This window comes from Brassica napus, chromosome C6, assembly GCF_020379485.1.
Source record: "Brassica napus cultivar Da-Ae chromosome C6, Da-Ae, whole genome shotgun sequence".
Classification (NCBI taxonomy): Eukaryota; Viridiplantae; Streptophyta; class Magnoliopsida; order Brassicales; family Brassicaceae; genus Brassica; species Brassica napus.
The window spans coordinates 24,705,819-24,711,324 of record NC_063449.1 but is presented as its reverse complement, the minus strand read 5'-3'; the positions used below and the strand labels follow the sequence as shown (position 1 = coordinate 24,711,324).

The window sequence follows — 5,506 nt, the reverse complement described above, 5'->3', positions numbered from 1 at the left end:
TTATGCTGGACCGAAGTTAGAGAAATAAGAGAGTTTGGACCAGAAATTGTAGAAGAGACAATGAAAGAGTTGGAGATCATTCAAACCAATATGAAGAAAGCGCAGGATAGACAAAAGAAGTACACCGATCAATCAATGCGAGAAGTGGTGTTCAGTATTGGTGATTGGGTTTACCTAAAAGTGTCAGCTCAAAAAGGAAAGGACCGATTTGGGAAGGTCGGCAAACTAGCGGTAAGATTCATTGGGCCTTACCAGATTATACAACAAATCGGAGAGGTAGCTTATCGTCTCAACCTACCTGAAGAGATGCAAATACATTCGGTATTTCACGTATCAATGCTGCGGAAACATGTTCATAATCCCAGCGCTATTGAGACAGAGCAAATCGAAAACCTGCAAACAAACCTCACTTATCCAGAGGGACCAATCCAAATAGGTGAACGTCGGATACGAAGATTGAAGAATCGAGAAATTCCTCAAGTCCAAGTTTTATGGGGTAAGCGGAACCGTGTAGTTGTGACCTGGGAGGATGAATCAAGATTCAAAGCGTTGCATCCAGATTTCTTCCACGAAGATGTTGTGATGGAAGAAGGGGGATCACCGGATCCTTAGAAAATTCGGGGACGAATTCTAATAAGGGGAGGAGGATGTAATACCCCGTCTTAAAAAAAAAAAAAAAAAAAAAACTCTAATTTCGGTTTTATGGAATTTCTCGGGGGAAGCCGAAGGCTCTGGAATTTGTATCCTCAAGATTAAGGTTAGTATGGAGTCTATTAAACATATTTAGCTCATCAGAACGGGAGCGGAAAAATATTTGGGATTGATCGTGGGACGGAAATTCACCAGAAGGGCCGAAATCGCGCAAATCGACTGAGACGCTCGAGGTGGCTTGATCTAAGGGGTCAGGACGTGGTCTCAACCATTAAACCTGCTAAGTGTCAACACAAGAAGGAGGTGTAGATGTGCATGAAGCAGTTCCATGCAGCTCGACACACAGAAGCACGAGGTGTCGCAGTACCTGCGATCTGCGCATGCGAACCGACATGCAGAGGCCCGTGTGTCGCGATGCATGAACACCAGACATGCTGAAGGCCAAGTGGACGTGGAGGTGTCTTATGGCATGGCCAGGAGGCATGCAACAGGGTATGTGGACGCCCATGTGTCGCCACGCATGCGACCGGAAGCATGCGAGACGACACACATGCGATCGGGTGGCATGTTCTTATTGGCCGGCAACTTATATATGTACCCAGACACCCTTCACCATTTTTACTCATCTCATTCCATAGAAACCAAAGCAAAACGTGGCTAGAGAGAGAGAGAGAAAAAGAAGTGAGGTGCCTTAGAAGTATAGACATTTCCAAAGACCGATAAACTGCCGGGAAGTTCCAAAAGACTGTCCAGAAATGAAAGAAGGTTCTTTCCGAGTTCTGATCAGTCCAGACCAGTCCATTCAAGACATCGACGTTGGATTTTGGGATTTAGCATCACGGTACCAAGACGAAGATTTGGAGGGGAGAAAAGGGTTTGGTCAACATCCGGAATCAAAGAGTCGAGCCACATCGCTTAATCATTGTGAGTCACGGTTAATTGATTGTTAACGAATTATTAATGCAGGTTCCTGACATCGAAGACGGCTTCCGAGCTAGGATAGCAGGACCGGTCTAGGTGTCAGTTTGTGGATCCGAGGCTTGAGACGATGTCTGGGCTAAGTGGATAGCAAGACTAGTCTAAGCACCCGAATTATTGTGATTGTTTGATTATTATATATTGTTATAGTGTGTACCTCGTGTTGGTACTGTTGTGTGAGAACCTCGTGGTGGTTTTAGTAGTAATTTGCAGGTCATTGCTTCCTCAAATGGTACCACTAAGCCGGTCGTGGTCCGGAAAGTGGTGGGCTCGGTTTAACTTGGCTTGATCACCAAGGCCGAGTGTCACACGTGGATGTGACATCCCCCGGCGAGTCCGATAGAAGACCGGGGCACGGCGATTCTGATTGAGGACCGTGACCGGGCGATTCCCAAGCGTCTACATCTGTGTGGTGTAATAGTGAAGGGATTGCCGGTGTCCCTTATGTGGAGGAAGAATGATTCTGTTGGGCCCTATGAGTATATATATATATGTTATTTGATTGATGCGACACTCATAAAGAGTGTTTTGATTTAATATGGTTTAATGGTTTCTTGCTTAAATCGGTCTTGCTTTATGATCTTGAATGTTGCTTGTTGAACTACCCGTCTTGCTTGTGTTTGGGGTTAGGTTTAGAATGACGGGTAGTTGTATATGCTAGATAGGGAACCCTGGCTCACTGAGTGAAACTAGTTCACTCACTCCTCACATCCTTTTGCAGGTGACCAGTAGAAAGGACCATAGCGCTCGCGGAACTGTAGGAGCTGGTGTAGATTGGACATCTTTTGCTAAAGACTCGTTTTCAAGATATATAAATGTAAGTTTTACTTTCGACTGCGTCCATGGACCATATGTATAATATTTTAGGCTTGTGAACTTCATGTTTTATATATATGGAATAAAGTATGTTTTATATTCGTGACGTGTTGAATCTGATATTAAGTTAGTCCAACCTAACACAACTCTATGATTTGGTACGGGTTGCAAAGCCTTAGGCCGAAGATTAGAGGAAACGAGTTTTGAATGGATATTCTGGGTTACATAATTATGTTTGTGACTTGGAAAGTCTATTCTCAACCCGTCGTAACACTTTCGGACTTGGCAGAGGAAGGTCGTTCGGGCATGTTCTTGTTTAATTGTTGCCCGGCTGACTGACCGATGTCTAAAACGGTTCGGGGGTGTTACAAACAGTGAGGTTTCATAAATGAATACTTGCAGAATCCATTATATAAAAGATGAGACTGGTAATGAAAAAGAGAAGTGCCAGAAAAAACGTAACTTCATTGGGGATTAATGCTTTTGGCGGAAGAGTTCCAGCAAGTCATCCTCAGACGCTACCAGAGCTTTGTCTTTTGCCATTCATATTGGTGGCGGCTTGTTCAGACACAACGGCTCTCTGACGGTGGATGAATCCCATTTTCTTTTCAAGTGTTTCCATTGTCTTAATCTTTTGTCTTACCTCTGCATCCTCAACATGCGAGCACATAGAGATGTTCAGATATCAAACAGGAACTTACACTACACTTTCAAAATGGAAAGAGAAGTAATATCCTACATACCTCTAATTTGAAATACCTCGACTGTTCCGCTGCAAGTTGACTCCGCAGACTGAAGTTCCTATTACAAAAAATGGTTGCTATGAAAAAACAATCTCTGAAGAAATTCTCTCAAACACATGTCTCTTGCTTTCTAGTCGCTTAAAATGGTAGACTGAATTAGAATCAATTTGAAAGGCAATAGTATTATTTATTCACCTTGTATAACTAAGTGTTTCTCATATCAGTTTATGTTAACTCTTCCTTCAGAGTTTATATATTCTCCTTGATGAGCCATGCCTCTAGATCCTCCTTACTCGGATTTGAGGGATGTGATTACACGCTCCTTTTTTCCTTCAACCTATGGATTTATATACAACATACAAAGGAGAAAAAAAAAATACATATATGAATTTTATGTGATTACTTTGTTATTCACAAGGTTGAAGGAGGGAGAATTCAGCTAGAAGATACCAACCTTAGTAGTATGTGATGCGCCCAGTTATCTCAAAACACAATAAAAACGCAGTTCCACACATTAATGAACTGAACCTTCATGATATCTACGACCAGCGGGGATGAAGCCGTGGATCTCCGAATTATGCATATTCAATCAGATGAGACATTTAAATGAAGAGTTAGATAGGCGATTATAAACAGATCGGGAAGAGAGGTTGCAATTGATCGAAGAAGTCTTAACCGTGTCATCAAGGAAGAGAAGCTGATTCCCATGAACTCGCCATTTTTTGATGTTCCGAGAATCCCGAAAATGGAGAGAACCGAAAGTTGAGTGGCATACGGCGGCTCTGGCAACTGGAGCAGCGGATGAAATCATTTTCAAGAAGGTGTAATACAGTTTTATTGGATGAAGAATTGTTGAGAGCATGAGGGCCGTAGGGTTCCTCTCGTAAGATAACATATATATAAGGCGGAATGGAGGAGGTGTAACGAATGTGGTCTGGCATTGATTGATGGAGTAAATATGGGAGACGTAGAGGTAAATAATTATAAAACGATTCATGGAATCAGAAACAAACAATCTTCGCTTCTCTCTATGAATCAGTCAAACCTTAAATTCAATCGACGAACAGGTTTCAAGAAGATGATGTATACTGGGCCAAAAACAAATTAAGTGTCCAAGGCCCATCCAAATCAGTATTTGTATTTTCTTTAACTAACGCCAGCCCAAAAAGAATTTTTTTTTTATTAAAAAGCTGTGGGACCCACTTACCTGTTGACGTGGCGGTTCAGAAACGAGACAACTGCCTCATTATATTATAGATTTATTTGTTTGATTAGTATATTAGCTTTGTAATTAATACAGATAAATTGACAAATATTTAATGAAAAAAATATATTTTTCCTTTTATACGTATATAAGTTACATCTATGTATAACCTCATATATTATCCGCAAAGCAACAAACGTAGCACCATCTCCAATGTAACACTATTATTTTCTCTATATTTTACACTAAAATAGAGTAACTATATTATAAAGTTGGATTTGCTCTAATGGTTCACTCTATAATAGAGTTACACTATAATAGAGGGAAATATAGATGAATGTTGATTTTTTACTCTATATTTGGAGTAAAAAACAATATTCCTCTATATTTCACTCTATTATAGTTAGGGAAACAGTCTGGATCACCGGCTAAGGCCCCTAAATGACCGCTCAGTGATAAAGGAGGATAGAGTGAACCATTATAGCAAATTCAAAGAGTCACTACAAGAAAACAGCGGTATTCTGACGGACATTCCGACGGAAAATGAAATCCTCGGAATATACCGAGGAATTTCCGAGGAAACACAAAATTGGGGTTCCTCGGAATTTCCTCGGAATATACCGACGGAATTCCGAGGAAACCTCAGTCCGTCGGAATATTCCGAGGAAATTCCGAGGAACAATGTGTTCCTCGGAAAAAACTGATGAATTCCGAGGAAATATTATAGCCGTTGGAGAGCCGTTGGGGGATTTTACAAAATTCCGAGGAAATTCCGACGAACTAGCCTTTTCCATCGGAATTCCGTCGGAATTTCCTCGGTATGTCGGCAGGATTTAATCTATATAAACAAGCACTCCTCTTCCTCTTCATTCACTCCATATCTTCATCCTCCCTCTTACTCTATTTACACACGAATTTGATTCATAAAAAATATGTCTTCTTCAAATTATTTTCGTTCTTGGATCGATCGACCTCATTTGGATCCGAACACGAGATTGCTTACGGAAGAATACCAACGAGGTATAACCGAATTCATGGGGTTAGTTCACCGACAACCGGAAGCAAAAACAGGTATGTTAAGATGTCCTTGCTCTAATTGTAAAAATAGAAAGGT

At 41.1% G+C, this 5,506-nt stretch overlaps 1 long non-coding RNA gene across 2 annotated transcripts in view; it reads right to left on the bottom strand.

Annotated features, from left to right (window-relative positions):
* The window catches only part of LOC106409801, a 17,851-nt gene extending 12,973 nt beyond the window's left edge, over positions 1-4,878 (bottom strand). Inside the window, exons 1-4 of one of the 2 annotated variants that reach the window (XR_007325464.1) lie at positions 3,643-4,878; positions 3,384-3,525; positions 3,189-3,246; positions 2,909-3,090 (exon numbers count right to left, since the gene is read on the bottom strand). This is a non-coding gene — a long non-coding RNA (uncharacterized LOC106409801). Of the gene's footprint in view, positions 1-2,632; positions 3,091-3,188; positions 3,247-3,383; positions 3,526-3,642 lie in introns of those variants that run through there. The other variant, XR_007325463.1, reaches the window with a different exon arrangement.
* Positions 4,879-5,506: the final 628 nt, after the last annotated feature.